Raw genomic sequence first — 20,497 nt, 5'->3', positions numbered from 1 at the left:
AGTGTCACAAGATATGCTTTTAGTTCTTATTAATTTTTATAATAATCTTCAAAATAGTTATTGAAATTAAAGAATGAAGTTAAAGTGTTTTTTTTTCTGAAAGAAGGTATACTTGACTTGGCTAATTGATTTGTCAGTGAAGATTAGCTAATCTGAAATGAGATTATGGTAGGTATTGTCCATAAATGAGTTAAATCTGCACCTTCTGAGTAATGGTGATATATTTAAAACAAGAATTAAGTTCAAAGCATTTTATCAACAAGCATTATTTTGGCAAAATGTAATGAAACTAATATATCTGTTTTTTCAATCATTTTTGAAGATCTGAGATTTTAAAAGGTGATTCGAAGTGAAAGTGTTCCCGCATAATTAACAATAATTTGATAGGTCTTACTCGAGCTTGTTTTGGTATACTTCCAGAAATTGAGAAAGTGAATTATTCCAATGATGAGAATAAATCTCTTTGTAAGTCAGGTGCTTTCCAACTCACTGCTTATAATAAAAATGAAGAAGGACCTAATGAAGTTGTCAGGTGCCAGAAAATTAAAAATATTTTTCGATAAGAGATTATTATATGAATTTTGGCATACAACATAGAAGGAGTTCATTGAGTTGCATTACATCACTGTAATAAAACCCTTACTTCTTAGAGCTTGCATCTATAAAAACAAAAAATGGAAATAGAATTGATGCTGAGCCCTCTCTCATTTTAGCAATAAGTAATATTTATCTACAGATACATGAACTAACTGAAAAAAAGTCATCTAATTAAGAAATGAATTTGCAATATTTCGCTCTTTGCATTTAATTAGCATAATGTGTTCATGTTGTTTTAATCAGTAGTATATTGCCAATAATAATTCAATCACAGTTTTTTTTAATGTTTAGAGACTTACGGAAATAAAAAATAAAAGTTTTAAAAATTTAATTTACATTTAAGATACATTTTTATTGAAGATAAACGTGATAGCATAATCAAAGTCTTTTCAAGCAAAAATTATATACATTAAGGAAAAATTCTTTGGGGGAAGTGGAACAAAAAGTTAAGTTCAAAGAGATGAGAAAAGTCAAGTTTCTGCAAGTTAAAGAAGTGTTTGTTTTTAAAAATAAAGTTGATAGATAATCAATTGTTAATAGTTTTTAGAGTCTATTGCATATATTTATAAAAGAAACAACTTTCATTTTAAAATGGAAATATTTACAACGTGATCCAAATTATAGTCTTTGAAAATAATTAACTTACGATGAAAAAATTTGTTACTAACTTAAAAATTGCAGAATGGTACATACTTTATTAAGATTCCTTTAGAGGGTATAATACCCAAAAAGCTTGAAGACCTCTGAGCTAGACAAGCAGCTATTGCTGTGTTGTATTTCTTGGCCAGAAATACTTTCCACCCAGACACAATGTCTGAATTTTCCCCATTATTCTTCTGGTTGAGGCCTTGAAACTTGCCGGTCATGAACCGAGGACACTGCAGGGGAAAAGACCCTGAGAGAACACAGCATCAAGGAATTTTCCGGGGAGGGCCCGCTGATGCACCGACCACATGGGGAAGAGCTGAGGACGATCTCAGAGCTCAGTCTTCCTGGACTGTACATTCGACGAGTCTGTAAAAGAGTAGCAAATCTTCTTAGAGCCTTTATTTCATTCCCTTACAACATACATCAAATTCCTTTCATGATAATATCCTTTTCCTCCAGATTCTTCCAGACACTTCATTATCTTTCTATCCAGCCTATCCAAAAAGGCTGGGCCAAGGGTCACAGGAGAAAGCAGCTCAGGTCACAGAGAAAAATAGGATTTATACAGCAGGCTCCCAACTTTTTAGTCCTGGAGAACCCAGCACCCCCAAGGAAAAGCCCTTAGAGCAGCAAGCAGCTTGTGAATCAGAGCAGAAAAAGGGGTCATTTTTTCTTCTATAGCGTGTGCCCATTAGGGTTACCTCTGAGCATAATGACAGAAGCCATATGAAATTAATCCATTCCCTCACACAATACACTGCCACTAATGCACAGCTTAGCTATTTCACTGGGAGACCCAGGGGCTACATGAAAGCCTCACGGAATAGAAAATTTTAAGAATGTATTAATTTGCTGATTCCTGCAAGTTGGCGGCTTTAATTAGTTGGGGCCTTCTTGAGCCCAATGCCTGTATTACTTTCCACCCACCCTTGGTCCTAGCTGAGTTCTCGGAGCTGCAGAGTGGGCAGGCTTTAACTTTCACATGACAGCCTTTCACATCTGCTACCCTGGCCTTTTCCTCCACTGGGCCAAACTGCCTCCGTTCCTTGAGGCTGTTTCCCTGTGACCCATTTTCTGGAACTGTCACCACCCCTATTACCCTCTTACAAGAACCCTGCTTGTGGCTGACCTGGCACACAATGCAGTATACATATGACGTATCATAGAATTGTACACTTGAAACCTATATAATTTTATTAACCAAGGTCACCCCAATAAATTTAATTTCAAACATTAAATAAAATAACGGTAGCCGTGGTCTGGGAAAGATCAATGTCAGAGCTTTCATAAAGGACCCACTCTGTGGGGTGCTGGCCGTCAGAATGACCTATAACACAGTTCAGTTGAGAGAGTGAGGGTCCAAGTTGCTGTCTGGAGAGCTGCACGCGCTCTGCTCGCCAACACTTGGGGCAGCCACAGTGCTGAGTGAAGTCTGCACTCTGCTCCTCGCCATCGTCCTGCTCCCGGGGCCCCTGAGAAGGAGGGAGACAGTGATTTCCTCTCTCAGAGGCCCTAGACCACCTCCTGTTCTCTGCTGTCCCCGGGTGTTGGTGCCAGTGGTGCTGGATACTGGGGCGGAGAGCGGGCTTCACCAAGGCTATCTCCCTGACGGCTCCTTCCTTCACGCCCAAGGACTGCTTCTCAAGAGCAGAGGCTGCCTGCACAGCTGAGGGGCACTGCTAGGGTCTGCTTTGTCAGATGTGATAATGAGGGAGTATTTGATGCGAGTTCTTGAGGAGGAGGATTAGCTCAGGGGGATGTTTAAAAGGCGTGGTAACAGCCCCCAGAAGAGTGCAAAAAATAGCCACTTAATCAGAGCATGTGTGGGATACTTGAGGGGCTGTCACTTCCATCTCTTCAATACGTCCCTTTGCACCACTGTCAGGTCAAAATCATTAGCTCAGTTGAGAGATAATTAACTGCCCAGAGTGAAATAGCTTGTCTAAGATGGCAGAGCCTTCTTCTGAAGTCTTTACTTTTCCCTGTGCTCTAACTTCCCTGGTGGGAATGTAAAGTGGTGCAGCAGTGTTGCACAATAGTTGGGCAATTCCTTAAACACTTAAACACAGAGTTAGCATATGGCTCTGAATGCCACTCCTAGGTATATACCCAAAGAATTGGGAATAAGTGAATACAATAACGTGTATACAAATGTACATAGCGGCATTATTCATAGTAGCCAAATAGTGGAAACAACTTAAATGTCCATCAACTGGTAGACAGCTAAATAAAATGTGGTGAATCTACACAATGGAATTATATGCAGCCATAAGAAAAAAAAAATGAAGCTCTGGTAGATGCTACAACATAGACGGGCCTTGAAAAGATGCCACACAAAAGAAGCCAGCCACAAAAGGTCACCTATTGCATGATTTCATTTATATTAAAATTCCAGCATAGGCAAATCTATAGAAATAGGAAGTAGATTACAAGTTGCTCAGGGCTGAGGAAGGAAAGAATTGAGAATGATTGCTAATGGATGTGGGCTTTCCTTTGGGGGTGATTAACATGGGCTGGAATTAAATAAAATGTGATGGTCACACAATCTCTTTACTATACTGAAAACTACTGAATTGTACACCTTAAGAAGATGAATTTCATGATGTTAATTACATCGCAATTTTTAAAAATTCAACAGTAAAAAACAAACAGTTCCATAAGAAAATGGCAAAAGACCTGAATAGACAAAACAACATAGGGAAGATACACATGGCATACAAGCACATGACCATATTCAACATAATTAGCCATTGGAGAAATGCAAGTGAAAACCACAATGAGATAGCCCACAAATTTATCAGAGTAACTAAAATAAAAAATAATGACAACACCAACTGCTAATGAAGATGAAGAGAAACTGGCTCACTTGTAGATCGCTGGTGGGGATGGAAAAGCTACGGACCCTCTGGAAGACAGTTTGTCAGTGTCTTAAGAAACCAAACGTGCTGCTGACATATGACCGAGAAATTGCATTTCTGGGTATTTATCCCAGAGAAAAAGAAAAAAAATATGTTCATGTAAAAGCCTATGTGTGAATGTTTATAGCAGCTTGATTCATAGTAGCTCCAAACTGAAACAGCCCAGATGTCTTTCAGTGGGTTGTTTACATCCACATCATGGAATATCACCAAGCAATAAAAAGAAAGGAATTATGGATACATGCAACAGACTGGATGAATCGCCAGAGAACTATGTCTAGTCAAAAAAGGTCAACCCCAAAAGGTTACATACTGTATCGTACTATTAATTTAACTTTTTTGAAGTGACAAAAGTATACAAGTAGAGAACACATTTGTGGTTGCTTGGGGCTAAAGACGGGTGCAGGCAGGGGGAGCATGTGAGAGCCAACATGGAGGGTACTTGCAGGGAAGGGGCTGCTCTGCTTATTGCTGATATCAACGTCGATCCTGATTGAGATACTGTGCAACAGTTTTGCAAGATGTTATTCCTGGGAAAACTGAGCAAAGAATAAAAGGAATCCCTCTATATTATTTTTTTACAACTGCATTTAACTCTATGATTATCATAAAATCAAAAGTTTAATTTTAAAAATAGAGGAAGAAAAAACATTGAATGTCTGCAAAATATGCAATTGTAGCAAACTTCCTTATCTATTTCTTACACTGGACATTTAAATTCTTATTTTTCACTCTCTACATAATGCCATGATTAATCTCTATGCCCCCAAAGCATTATATGTATCTGTCATGTTGCCTTTTTTATTTTTCCAAACTGCTTTCCGACAAGTTTGTTTGCAGTTGCACTCCTGTCGATCTGGTAGACACGGACACCTGTCCCAGGGCACCCTCACCAGGCTTGTGATGCACACCTGGTTTCTAACCACTGCTAATTTTGTAGGTAAAAAATTGTACCTCATTGCCTTATTAACTTTTCCTGTGGTTGTGAGGATAAACATTTTTTAGATGTTTATAAATAATTTATATCATTTTATGATTAGTCTATTCATCAAGGACCAAGGGATACCTCTGGCTCTTCATGCATGAAGTGGTGGGAACAGGAAACATTATAAACTGGTTAAAATTGATTTTATAATTTGTTAAAAGTTACCGTAAAAGGAAGACAGGTTTGGATGTTGGGGGAATTCTAAGGTGAAATATAACCAAGAAGTGGGGAGACTGAACAGACATAACCAGAGCGAGGTCAAAGGTGGGGACATCATCTCAGCCTGGGGGAAGTCAAGAAATGATTTCAGTGAATATAGCTAAATTATAGCAGGGACATCATGAATAAAGAACGGGGTTTAGTCTTTCCTGGTGAAAGAAAGGGACAGAGGGGCAGGTAAATATACAAAAATTGTGCAAGAATCAAATGGCATAAAAATACAAATGGCAGAAATCTGGAGAGGTAGCCCAGGGCATAATTGTAATCCCAGAAACAAGGTCCTGTTGTTTCAGTAGAGACCCAGCCTTGAAAAGGAACGTGGCATATGGGATGAGGGTTGCCTGAACACGGGCGTGACTCGATATAAACCGAGGAATGGGAACTGTCAGCTCTGTGAATGGGTATGCGCCAGAAGGAAGCGTAAAAGCAGAAAATCATTCACAATGCCTAGAACAAAACGCAACGGAAGAGCTTTGGACTGTTTTTCAGGAAAAGGGCATAGAGTTAGAAAGAAAGAAAAAGTAATTTCTATAGACCAACATTCTCAATCTGTAAATCTGTAAATCTCTACCAGACTGGAGCACTCCTTTGTGACTACACATGGGTAATCGCATCTAAATTACACCTCACAGAAAAGAAAATGGGTCAATATTACAGAATCTCTGTGTTGGAGAGAAATAAAGAGACGTTCCTACATCTAATTTTCTACCCTCTGTCGGAATTGCCTCAGAAACCTTAGATAAACCTCTGAAAAGATTTAGACAGTTTCTTCTTGGTACCCCCTTGATATAAATTTATTCAGCAAAAGATAGCTTAATCTACTTTAATAATACTATGATTGTCAGAAACTTCTTTGAAATGACTCACTATTTTTCTATTTCTGATTCACACCCATAAAATCAATTTCTCCCCTGGACCCACACAAACCCATGACAGTAACAGATTATACCTAACGAGTGCTGACTATTAGATACTATGTGCATCATTCCTTTCAGTTCCCACAACCTTAAAAATAGGTAGTTTTTTATTATCCCTGCTTTATAGGTGAAGAGATGGAAGGCAAAAGAGATTATGTAACATTCCCAAGTTAGGGTATGGGGCAGCCACTATTTGAGCCCAGGTCTGTCCATATCTCAAGCCTTTTTCTCTCATTTTCTTAGGTTCTTCTAAGCTGCCTCACAAGCCTAAGCCTGCACCCTTGTGCTAGTCCTGTAAGTTTTGGAAGCCAGCTTTTCCATAAGAGTTACAGATTTCTGCCATTAAAATAGTGTCACACCTGCTTCTAGAGACTTCTCGTTGAAAAGTATGGTCAGATTACACAAAAGTACAGGGAGCTGGTATTTCAGGTTGCCTGAACTGTTTTGTGTCTATGTATTAATAGATGCTTGTTTAGTAAATGTCTGGTAGACATGAGACAGTTTAGTTGAAGACTTATTTTCATTATCACTTGTTAGTGACTTCGTGGTAAGTAAGAAATCTCACCCGCTTCTATTATCTATCAAAACATCCACAAAAATAAACAAGAAAAACCTCAGAGTCAGTGAATCATCAAACTGGCACAGGACAGTTTGGAACAATTGAGCTTAATGACAGGTTTCCATGTGTGAACATAATATGCCAAGGGGTCTGGTTAGGGTAGAATGAAAAGGGGTGGTCAGCTTCCTCTCTGACACGCTCCTTTCGGCTCAGCCTAAAACTGCAGCGCCTAATGCAGGCTCCGTAATCCTGAGAACTCCAGTGGACTTTGAGGACTCAAAATCTAGCCCTAGTCACTTTCACATTTGTTGCTGGTCCATCCTGACCTTGTACAAGCTGACATGTGATTTTTGGTTCACTCAAGGATTGCTTTTCTATGTCAAAAAGACTACTCAGTTGTTTACTTTGTTCTCAAAAACTGATGTTCACTTTCTTAAAGTTATCTATCTATCTATCTATCTATCTATCTATCTATCTATCTATCTATCTATCTATCTATATTTTTCTGAAGTGAGAAGCAGGGAGGCAGAGAGACAGACTCCCGCATGAGCCCAACCACGATCCATCCAGCATGCCCACCAGTAGGCAATGCTTTGTTCATCTGGACCGTTGCTCCGTTGCAACCGGAGCCATTCTAGAGCCTGAGATGGAGGCCATAGAGCCATCCTCAGTGCCTAGGGCTAACTTTGCTCCAATGGAGCCATGGCTGCAGGAGAGGAAGAGAGAGATAGAGAGAAAGGAGAGGGGGAAGGGTGGAGAAGCAGATGGGTGCTTTTCCTGTGTGCCCTGGCCGGAAATCCAACCTGGGACTTCCACATGCTGGGCCGATGCTCTACCGCTGAGCTAGCTGGCCAGGGCCAGTCATTGATATTTAATCGCCTCATTCTTCCTAGGCTATAAATTCAATTTATAAATCCTGTTATTCTAGATCTCCCTAGAAATTTTAGCAATCATTCCAATGGCCTTTGAACAATACTTGATCCCTTTTACAACTAGTTAATTAAACACATTCACATATTATACCCTGCACTGATAAGTTTAATGTATTTTATTACCTTTTAGAGTAATTCAATTGCCTGACTGGCCAACTTCACCAAGTACTAAGTAATTCATATAAATGTAATAAATTAAGTTTATAAATATCATGAACCCTGAGTTCTCTTAAGTGTTACAATATTGTTTTATATAGTTACTAAGAATTCCAGTGTGAACTACAAATCTGAATCAATTACTTAATTAGATATTTTAAATTGATGTTACAGACCTATTACTCAAATGCAATTTCCAAACATTAGAAGTACATAAAATGTTGAATTTTAGGTGTCTTTAATTCAAAAGTATTAATATTATTGGGTTTTAGTTTTCTAAGTTATTTCTTTACTCAATCCACAATTCAGAGATTGAAAGATACCTACCATTAAGGAGGTCAAATACCATCCTAGCTAACGAAGGCTCTAAAGAAGGGGTCAGGAACCTTTTTGGCTGAGAGAGCCATGAATGTCACATATTTTAAAATGTAATTCTGTGAGAGCCATACAACAACCTGTGTATGTTACGCATTATCCAATAAAAATTTGGTGTTGTCCTGGAGGACAGCTGTGATTGGCTCTAGCCACCCGCAACCATGAACATGAGCGGTAGGAAATGAATGGATTGTAATATATGAGAATGTTTTATATTTTTAATGTTATTATTATTTTTATTAAAGATTTGTCTGCGAGCCAGATGCAGCCATCAAAAGAGCCACATCTGGCTCACGAGTCATGGGTTCCCAACCCCTGCTCTAAAGACTAGAGTTTTTAGCCCAGATCTTGATGGGATGCGGTAAACTTTTTTTTATACTTGACTGCATAACTTCAGGGAAGGTGTGTCGTGTGACCTACGTCTTTGGATTTAAGCCATACAGATTACCTATTTCTTCCTAAACCTAAACCCACTTATAGAAATCTGCAACTGCTGGCTCCTGCCATCAAAAGATCACATGATATTGGCCTCTCAAAGTATGTAACTGTCTGCCCAACCGGGCCCAGAGACCTTTCACCATGGCCAGATCTCTATTCTTTTTAAATGACTTTTAATGACTTTCTAATGTTACAAATAAAAAAATAACTTTGATGTCTTCATGCCATGTGGTTTAAAGCCATAGTCGATATGAAAATTCTATTGAGAGCACTCCCCCCCCTCCCATCTTTGGCCTTTATCTGGTTAGACTTACTATGCTGAGAGGACTGGATTCTCATCCTGCCACCCCTACAGGTTTGGGTTTTCCTTGAATCTGATAAACGCCTCATCCTTATCTGAGGCGCTGGCAGTATTGGCTGCCACAGAACCTGGAATGGCACTTTGGGAAGTCTCTCTTCAGTCTGTCTTCAGTCTGTAAGTCAGCTTCCTGCGATGTCACACTGCCTGCTCATGGGCATCATTTGGGAAGCTTATGACTTGACTTCTGCAATTCTCTCCATCGCCTAGAGGGCTGTGACACTGGCATCTTGGACCATTTAAAAAACTTCCCAGGAGTCCTAAGCAACAGTTTTGGCACTACTGCAAGAACTAGTTTTTGAAACTGCTGCCTCTGTTTCTTTGTCTTGACCACAAGGACGGAGCTCTGATTTTGTCATGTGCCTTGCTTAAGTCTAGATCCACTGGGTCCGAAGCACCCCGTCTACCTGTAGAGTAATATAACCATACAGGAAACTAGAGCCTGGTATGATGTTTCTTTGTGACATAGATGGATTCTAAAGGGTTACCCTTACCCCACCATGTGCTCAGGGAAATTCCCTGTGTTAGATGTTAAATCCACTGGTGTTTAGTCTTCACTATTTACCTTATTTTCTCTTGAAATGTTGTCATTTTTTCCCTTTGTGTCACCTCCTTCCCCTACCAGGTCTTCTTCTAGCAGTGTCCCAGGTCTCCATGGCTGGCTTCTCAATAACCGTCTCTGGTAAATCAGTAATTGTCCGCTTTATTTTAGCCATGACTGCAAGCTGACGAGGCCTGAAGAAACAGACATAGACAAAGTAGCCATATGCTGGAATTCTTTTTTGTTTAAATACATATAATTTATTTTTTACATATTCTTATTTATATATACAAAATATAGTTTACTTATATATATATATATTATAGACCTTCTTAAAAACTTCTAATTCCAATTGGGAAAAATATTTGCTAATATGCCTCACTCTGATTAAAAACTCTCTTCTGTATTTTAGAGCAATATTTAAAGCTATTGACCATAGGTGGGTTTCTGATTAAGGTGCTTCATATGCTAATTAACACTCCTAGAGTTTATTTACATATGTACCTACAAAGCTATGTTTTATAGAACAACAGAAAGGGTAACCTCCTCATAGAAGGTGGTCTCTCGGTCCCTTTCCTGATCCCGCCCCCGCAGTGACGTAGTGATGGCGAAACGTACTCCCTGCTCAGGGCTCCTCTCCTCCGCCCTCCCACTCTCTTCCTTCCCAGCCTCCCTAAGTTTACTCCCACTTCTGCTGTATCCAAAAGCTCAGTTTTCTTCATTGCTTCTCACAAAAGGTCTCAATGGCCCAATCAGTAAGAGACTTGGGTACACTTTAAACACAAACCCAAATCTTCAACATCAAAATAAGAGTCTGGCATGTTTCTTTATGACACAGATGGGTTCTCTTCCCCTGTGCAAGTGCTAAGGAAGCTAAGGAAGCACAACCACGTTACCCACGGCCCGGGGTGTGTTCCTTCCTGGGAAATGTCATTTTATTTCTTGGGATGTATCAAGAAATAAAGAATGGTTTGAGATTTTTATCCTCCAACATTCATACCCTGAATCATGTGTAATCAACGCACTTATTTATAGGGGAGTATCGGGACAAGAAGTAAGAGGGTGAGTGGGCAGGAGGTGGGAAAGTGCCCGGATCAGAGGAGGGCGCTGTTTGGGTCGGACGTTTGAGGTTGTGGGAGTAGGAGGTGGGAGCTTGCTGGGTGGTACCCTGCGAGGCTAGGCCTGCCTAGAACCAGGAAGACACTTGCAGTATTCCAAACCTCTTAAAAACCTCTTTGCCTCATGATATCATATAACGCAACCACTTGAATTCCTTTCTTCCTTCTTTTCTTCCTTGAGCTTGAAGTCTTCGCTGGGTACCCTGACTCCTGATAAGAATTCTGTGATTCTGGAGCAAAGGAGGCCATTCTAAGTAGAAATGAATAGCACCATGTTTTTGTAAATTCTTATTACGACACTAAGAAAAGCCTTTCGCAAGGTTTTGAAATTCTAGTCTTATTACAGCACAAGACATTGTCTGCAGAGAAGACTGCCAAAGATGGAACTAAAACTCAGAAAAATAGCGTTGGTTTTGATTATGGAATTAAATTAAAATTCTGAATAAACAGAAAATCAGATTTATTATTCTGTAATAGAGGACTTATGTTACCAGACAGGGTATAAAGGTGTCATCTTGTTGTCCTCAGCCCGGAGATGACAGTGGGAGTATTGTTGACTAAATTAAATAGAATTACGTTTGTTAATATGTACAAAAACCAGTCAGTTAGAAAATCATTACTGGAAACCCACTGAATACATCTTCCTGGTCTCATGGAGGATTTGATTTTTAGCAACTTTAAGAAAGACAGTGAGGTTGGTGCCCACCCTCCACCAACCACACACATGCCTCCCACCTGGTTTCAGAACACCTTCAACCACCCATGAGGTCTGGTTTCAAGTAAAGAAAAAAAATTCTTTTCTCATTTAAAAACAGTTCTAGAATATTTTTCTAGCATATATTTGGGTGTTGGTTTATAAAATGTATGCAATCATATATAAAAATAAACTTGATAGCATCCTGTAGTTTGGGTGGCCAAACTCAGTTTAAAGAATCATCATGTGTAAAAAATTTAAAATTGATTAAATCCTAGAGTATAGAAGGTGAAAAAAACATAAAGAGCCCTGGCCGGTTGGCTCAGCGGTAGAGCGTCGGCCTAGCGTGCGGAGGACCCGGGTTCGATTCCCGGCCAGGGCACACAGGAGAAGCGCCCATTTGCTTCTCCACCCCTCTGCCGCGCCTTCCTCTCTGTCTCTCTCTTCCCCTCCCGCAGCCAAGGCTCCACTGGAGCAAAGATGCCCCGGGCGCTGGGGATGGCTCCTTGGCCTCTGCCCCAGGCGCTAGAGTGGCTCTGGTCGCAACAGAGCGATGCCCCGGAGGGGCAGAGCATCGCCCCCTGGTGGGCAGAGCGGTGCCCCTGGTGGGCGTGCCGGGTGGATCCCGGTCGGGTGCATGCGGGAGTCTGTCAGACTGTCTCTCCCTGTTTCCAGCTTCAGAAAAATGAAAAAAAAAGAAAAAAAAAAAAAAACATAAAGGGACACAGAAATTTACCGTATTTTTCACTCCATAAGATGTACCTGACCATAAGACACACCTAGAGTTTTAGGGAGGGAAATAAGAAAAAAAAATATTCTGAACCAAATGGTGTGTTAAAATATTTAATAAAGTACTGTATTTTTCACTCCGTAAGACACATGGGCATTTTCCCCCTCCACTTTTAGGAGAGAAAAAGTACATCTTATGGAGCGAAAAATGCGGTAAGTGAAAAAGAGAAGTCATTAAATAACCCTCTAAAATTCGCAAGTGGAACCATTTAAAACCATAAACAGTCTAATTAAATCTACTTTCAAAATGCTCTTTTATTAATATTACCTGTAATCCTGTATTCATCCATAGCAAAAGGTAATTTTTCTCCCTCCTCACCCTGGGAATTCTGGAAGATTTCTGCAAGGTTTTTTTTCAAGCTGCAGAAGCACCTGAAAAGAGTCAGAGGTAGAGTTGTTGAATCTTGACATCTGATGTCTTTGAGAAACGCTTTTGGTGACTCCCGCATCTCTGTGGAGAAGAAGGTAAGTGTGAAGCAGTCGATTTCACGGTTCCCACGGGGGTGCAGCCGCTTCTGGGTGTGGAGCGTCCTCTGGAAGAAGAATGCCTTGTGCTTTGGTCTCTTACCAAGTAACCATGATTGCCGCCTCTTTTTACCAGAATTTACCTAGCATCTGTTGCTATTTTATTCAGAAATAGGTTCTTTTTTTCCAACTATAAAACCACAACATAACTGTAAAATCAAATTCAAATGTTCAAAGAAGATAAAAAGTTCCAAAATTACATACTCCCCAAATAATCTCTTTATCTTTCAGATCTTTCTGTTTGCATATAGTAACTTAATATACATATATTTTACACATATAATATAATGATATAGTATAATTTTGTTTCCAAAAGTCAAATTACTTTAGAGGCACTGCAACATACTTTTTTTTTTTTAACTTAGCGTATTGTGAACATTTTTCTTGCCAGTTTATACATCTCTCTTGTTTTGAATATCTGCTTAGTATTTTGGGTTTTTATTATCATTTAATAGCTAATACCATACTGATAGAGTTTTGTTTCCAATTATTCATTATTATAGATATTTCTGAAATGAATATACTTATATAAATTATCTTTGTGCCCATATTGGGCATTGTAGTAGGGGAGAAAGGTTAGAATGTTCCTAGAAATATAATTGTAAGGAAAAAGGATATGCACAATTAATATTTTCAATATTTTGCTAAACTACTCCTGGAAAAAATTGCACTAATTTACACAGCTACTCACAGAAAATATGAGGGTTCAAGTATATTTTATGGAAGTGCATTGTGCTTAGTCATTGTATATGCTAAGATGCTATGTCACAGGTACACCATACCACATGGAGCTACACCCTTACCCCACGGAGTTCACAGGGCAGCATGTGCAACCTGACTGTTCTGAAACACAAATCAGTCAGCTACAAAGAAGGCAAATACTTCTATCGTCCGGCTTTCAGGCCAATGAGGTGATTCTCAGTAGTGGAGTTTTGACTCAGACACTCTGGACCCATTTAGAAGTGGCTGGTGAAATATCAAGCCTGAAGTCTCAGGAAGCTATTGTTTCTAGGCAGGAAGGGGGCCAGAAGAGAGGGGGGTGTTTACCTAGGTGAACACAGAAGCTTACGATCTGGTCCTAGTTTTCTCCATCATTGAGCCTATTGAGGAGGACCAAAAACCAGCATAGCTTCATTGCTTTCAAACTTTGAATACTTTGACCTAATGCCTTCCCCACACACAGGACCTAGAAAGCATATTTATTCATTTACTGATTCCAAGTTGTCCAGCAAATACTCTCTAACTTAGCTGCTACGTGCCAGACACTGTGCTGGATGAAGTGGGGGGGATGGAGTAGTGAACAAGGCTTGTTCCCAAACATGCTATGTTCAAGGCATCAAACTTAATATTGTAGGAACATAAAGTCAAGTAAGACATGGCTCTTGCTCTCAAAGAATTTATCCTGCTGGAGAGATTCAGACAGGCTCACGACAGTCTCTGTTAAACCCTGAATTATAGCTACACAAACACAATGCTATAAGGCATTTAAAAATATGGATTTTCCGATGGCTTTAGGTGACCCCTGTGTTTTGGTAGTTCGACCCCCGCCGGGGTCACGACCCACAGGTTGAGAACCGCTGCTATAAGGTATTAGAAATGAAAAGTGGCCCTGGCCAGTGGATAGAGTGTCAATCTGTATGTAGTATGGATGTCCTGGGTTTGATTCCCGGTCAGGGCACACAGGTGAAGCAACCGTCTGCTTCTTCCCCCACTTCTTCTCCCTGGCAGCCAGTGGCTCTATTGGTTAAAGCATGGCCCTGGGCGCTGATGATAGTTTGGTTGGTCCAAGTGAGTCAGCCTCAGGCAGTAAAAATAGCCAGTACTCGAGTATTGACCCTGGTGCTCAGGGTTGCCAGGTAGATACTGGTCATGGCACATGTGGGAATCTGCCTCACTATCTCTACCCTTCTCACCTAAAAAGGAAAGATTTAAAAAGAAGAATATGAAGAAATGAAAAATATTAGTCCTGGTCAGGTAGCTCAGTTGGTTAGAGCACCATCCCCATATGCCAAAGTTGTGGGTTCAATCCCTGGTCAGGGCACATACAGAAATCAACCAATGAATGAATAAATAAGTGGAAAAACAAACTGATGTCTCTCTCAAATCAATAACTAAATTAAAAAAAATTTTTTTTAAATATTAAAAATATTTTTATTAGGGAATTTATTAACAATTTCCTGAGAATATGTTACTTTACATAGTAAAAAGGGCCTTTGTAAATGTCATAAAATTAAGAATTTTGAGGTGGGAGGTTTCATGGAATATTCAGGCGGTCACATGGAATATCCAAAGCAATCACAAGGGTCCTCATAAGAAACCTCTTATGCGGTATCTTAAGATACCTTTGTCAAGAGGACAAAGAAGGCAGTATTGTTTTAAGCTACTGGTTTGTGGTAATTTGTTACAGTGCCAGGAAAAGACAATAGTGCCAATAGAGTAAGTTGAATGGCGGGTAGTAGCTCAGGTGAACTCCGATACACAGGTAACATTCTAATAGGCAGAAATGAAGAGTGGAATTCCAAGGAGAGAACAGCATGGCCAAAGGTGCAGAGGTGAGAAGGTGCAAGGTATGTTCATTGGATACGAAAAAGCACAGGAGCCTTTGGGAGAGGAGAAACCTGGGCAACACATGCACAGGAAACAATGCCTGGCCCTGTCTACTCAGCGTTGAGGGAGGGCTTAGATGCCGTCAGTGGAAAGGGAAAGGGGACCCATCTTGAACAAGGTCTCGGAAAATGAATTTGAGTCTTGGAGGCTTAGCTAGAATTAAGTGAAGAGAGTGTGGGAGGGTCCCTTTGGTCAAGGGGAAAAGGGCAACAAAGGCAATAATACAGCAATGCAAGCCAGGACAAGCAGGGGGCAGCTGGGGAGGAAGGAAGCGGGAGGTTTAGCATAAGCTAAGGAATGCCTCTAATATTAAGCCGAGGAGTCTGAACTTCTGTCAGGAAACATGGAAGGAATTTGAGGATACCAGCAATAAGATTTATTTGCATTCCTTTGTTCTCTGTAGAATGAGCATGCAAAGGCACCATAGTGCCTTTTAGCTGCTTTGGGGGACTGGCTGAGGAGGGAAATGGATAATTCCTGAGGTAGGGAGAAAAGAGTACCCTCACCTCAGGCTATGGCTGCACAGCTCTTGTACTCAGACCTGTTATTTTGTTTGGTATGCAGAGGGCTGACACATATGGTTTGAGGCTAAGGTGGCATTGTAGGGTGGGTGGAATGATTAAGAAGCCCTCAAGAGACACACAGTACAAGGTCATGAACCTTGAGCTGGAAGTCAGGGAACCTGAGTTATACACACATCTTTCCAGCAATGAGCTACGCAAACTTGAGCAAATGAACATAAGTCTCTGGGACTCAGAGTCTTCCCACCTGTGAAATAAGGGTCTGAGCGGCACTCTATTTGGCCGTGTTGGGGGATGCGGTTCGACTATGCCAGTGACTCCTGAAGCATTTCCACTTTGACTCTATGTCCAGAAATGCTCCCGGGCTGAGAATGATGCTTTTCTGGTGCTCAATTCTGACTCTAGCCACTTGTTACTAAATGACTTACCTGAGGTTTATTTTTGTTGTTGTTTGTTTGTTTGCAAACATCAGGTCACTGAGAAAAATCTCACTTCCTATTAGGCCAATAGCACAAGCTGGGAGTCCAGAGCCAGGACTGGCTGGTCCCATTGCTGAGTTATCGTGCGAAAGGCAAAGGGCACCGTTGGGTGGGTGCTGCTCTTAAAAATATGAAGACTGGAAGGAAGAAAGAGTTGAAGGGAACAAAGTGTGCTTTTATTATCCACGATGAGGCACGAATAGCTTAAAGTAAGAAACCAGTCTAATTTCTGACATATTTTGAGAAAAAAGACAACACTTAAAAAAAAATTACAGAGGGTTCCCCCTGAAAAGTTACATTTATGACCAGAATTAACCTCCAGATTTCAAGGGATTGACCGTATGAGTCATTCATTAAGGAAGAATTTTTGAATCAACCGTGGGCTAAACTCCCTTCTAGCTGTGTCTGTGACTAATGCCGGAAATCAAGATTTGAAGGGTAAGCCAGGTCACTGTTCAGGGTTCAGATTGTGTATTTTCTTTAAAAATGTTGGAATAGTAGGCCTCCTTCTGAGTCCAGATATCAGGCAGGGGATCTGGTAAGATTTAGAGTTAATTCAGGTTCAGTCACTGGAAGGGGAGTGACTTTGACATGAGGAAACCTTTCCGACAGCTAACAATACAGGAAATACTGCTTTTCTGCCCTGGAAAACTTTGAAGGTGTTAATGCATTGAAGTTTACCTGGCAGACTTAACTAAATGATTTCTGTGGTCCTATCTGGCTTTATGATTTGATGAATCAAATAGGTCTCCTTAGATGTTAACTTCAGTCAAGGAAACTAAAGGAGAACTTGTGGCAATGCCAGGTGATGTTCAAGAGCTGAGGGTGATGACTCAATAGAAACATGTACATTTTTACGCTTTGTTGTTGTTGTTGTTGAATCACTAAATTAGAGTAAATAAGCCTGTGCCAACTAACCTGACTACTATTTGGCCATTAATTGTTAATTGCTAAGCAGACATTACTACTGACTTAAATATCCAGAACTTGCTCCCTACTGCCATTGAGAGTAACTGCAAGGGCATGTTTGATGCTTTCACCAGCAGTATCTGTTCTAGGAAGCAAAATTCAGAAAACTCCATAGAGACTTTGGAGTAAACTGTGAGGCAAGTAGCATATCAACATCCGGGACACCTTGTATAATTTTTGTCTGTCATGTTAAGAAGAAGAATGAAGTGCTGGAAACTTGACAGAGAAATGTTCAGCAAGCATTTGAGTTCTTTGGCTTGAGTGTGTCTGAATGGAGTACTGGATGCCCCAAAACTAGTTGGGAAGTCAAATGCAGAAAGCAGATTTGTGTGTAGCATTCTTGTCTCCTAACCAAGCTCTCACCGCTGGGCCTAGAGACAAGAGGCTTCCTGCATTTCCTGATTATAACTTTGCAGTCCTTTCTATCACTCCATTTCATTGATCCCCAATGGAGACCGCTCTATTAAAATCTTCTAGAGAGCTAGCATCTAGGACAGTGGTAGTCAACCTGGTCCCTACCGCTCACTAGTGGGCATTCCAGCTTCCATGGTGGGTGGTAGTGGAGCAACCAAAGTATAAATAAAAAGATAGATTTAACTATAGTAAGTTGTTTTATAAAGATTTATTCTGCCAAACTTAGCAAAAATTTGACATAAAGTACTTGGTAAGTAATTATTATTATATGCTTTAACTTGCTATAACTCTGCTTTATAAATTTTATAAAGTAAAGTGACTTCCCTACTTTATAAATCACCATTACTGTGGAACTGGTGGGCAGTTAGAAAATTTTACTACTAACAGAGATACAATAGTGGGCAGTAGGTATAAAAAGGTTGACTACCCCTGATCTAGGAGATAACCTGGGTTTCCAGAAAGACAACCAGTTAAAATAATGCTGTGCTTTCCAGACAAGAGAGGATCAGAATAAAAAGGAGAAATGTTAGCCTGACATTGAGGTCACATTGTCACCTGTCTCTCCTTGTTTTACTTTGCTAGATGTGAGGGCCGAGATGTTATTCTGACATCTGTATTAATCCCTGAATTGTGTCCCTCCCAAATTCTTTTTGAAGCCCTGGCCCCACCATATACCCCAGATGTGAAAGTATGGAGATAAGGTCTCTAAAGCAGTGATTATGAGGTCAGTAGGGTGGGCCCTAATCCAATAGAACTGATGTCCTTATAAGAACAGGCAGAGACACCAGGGATATGGGGACACAGAGAAAAGGCCATGTGGGGACATAGCAAGAAGGCAGCCATCTGCTAGGCAAGAAGAGAGGCCTCAGGAGAAACCTGTCCTGCCAACACCTTGATCTCAGACCCCTAGCCTCCAGGTGTGAGAAAATACATTTCTGCTCTTTAATCCCACCCAGTCTGCAGCAGTTGGTATGGCATTCCTAGCAAACTGGTGTAACCCCAGTGTTGGCAAACTCTTCAGCTTTGAGGGTAATTCTTCCTTTTAATCCAAACGGCAATGCTGTAAACAAACAAACACAACAAAAGTCTGGAATCCCATTCTGAGTGAGGTGGAGATATATCTTACCCGAGTCTTCTCTGTCCTCTCATCACCCCTTGTGAAATTTTGAGAATTTTCTTAAGAATGCTTTCATGCCCCATTAAATGACTTCATCATTCATCCCTGCACCCCTAAGCCAGCTTTCTTGCTCTAATAGTCCTTCTTTACTAGTCATTCATCTTTTGCCATCTTATAACTTGCTGCCTCCCTTAGTTAAAGCCATTGGATCTTCCCATATGGACATTTGGCAATTGCTTCAAGCACTAGCTGAAACTATGCAGCAAGGTTTAACAAGGAGTATTGAAATATTGAGTGTAAGGCAATACCAGTGAAAAAGGAGAAAATTAAAAACTAGCTTCTAGACAGAATGTCTTTTAGACTTTCCTAGGAACTTCCTAAGGCTGGCTGGGTCCTTGGTTTTCTAAATGTTTTTATGAAAATACCAACTTACTTCTGGATGGGAGAACTGACCTTAGTCTCTGTGAGCCAGCATATAGGCCTCCAACTTCATCTCAGTCCCAAGAAAAGGGAAGCATCCTCTTTTTTAAAGACAGGAACACAGTGTGACTCATTTTCTGCACTGGATATGTGATTAGCAGGAGAAAATGCCACCCTTCAGAGGACAACCTCTCATAGGGTATTGCAATTCTCTGATTTGTATGTCATTTCTCAAAGTCTGGGACACATGCGCAACTAAAGAAAATAGTAGTAACATGGGAGTCAGTTCATTAAATTCATTAATTTTAAATTAATTTTAAAAATCACAAAATGTCTCTGGTGTGCAAGAGATTCCAATACTTGATTTAGTAGAAACAAGTTATTGCTTTCCCAAAGATTTGAATCACCATGGTTGAAAATTGTATACTAAGAGGAAAAAAATCTTTCCCCATGAAAGAAGAACATCCAGGGATAAGGAGAGATGTCACTCGAGAGTACATGCTTGGTGAAAGGGGTCAAAAGGTACAAACTTCCAGTTATACGATAAATAGACCATTGGCATGTAATGAATAGCATGGAGCCTATGGTTAGTAGTACTAGATTGCATACTTGAAAATTATTAAGAAAGTAGATCTTAAAAGTCCTCATCACAAGAAATAAAACATTTTTAAAAATTGTAAATATGTGGTGATAGATGGTAGCTAGACGTGCTGTGATATTCATTTTGCAATGGATACAAATATTGAATCATTATGTTGTACACCAAAACTAATATAATGTTATGTCAATTATACCTCAATAAAACAATTTTTAAAAGAGTACCTGGTTTCCTCGTGTTCTTTTTTCCCAATTGTGATCTTCTAAACCCCTACTACAGCAATGACAACCATAAAATCCATTTTCTGATCTAACCTGGTACTGCACTTCACTGTAAAAATAACAACAGCAACAATAGTAATAACAATAATATTGATACTATCTATTGGGTTCTTTAAATGTGACAGGCACTACGTTATTGCTTTGCATAGATTACCTTGATTAGTCTTCATCACCAGCACTCAAAAGTAGGTAATAAGTTCCCTATTTTCTAGATGCAAAAACTGTGTTTAGAAAGTAAAGCAATTTTAAGCGAAATAAACCAGGCAGAGAAAGAAAAATATCATATGACTTCACTCATATGAGGAATCCAATGAACAATGTG

Source organism: Saccopteryx leptura, chromosome 4, assembly GCF_036850995.1.
Source record: "Saccopteryx leptura isolate mSacLep1 chromosome 4, mSacLep1_pri_phased_curated, whole genome shotgun sequence".
Classification (NCBI taxonomy): Eukaryota; Metazoa; Chordata; class Mammalia; order Chiroptera; family Emballonuridae; genus Saccopteryx; species Saccopteryx leptura.
Note: the sequence above shows the minus strand (reverse complement) of the source record.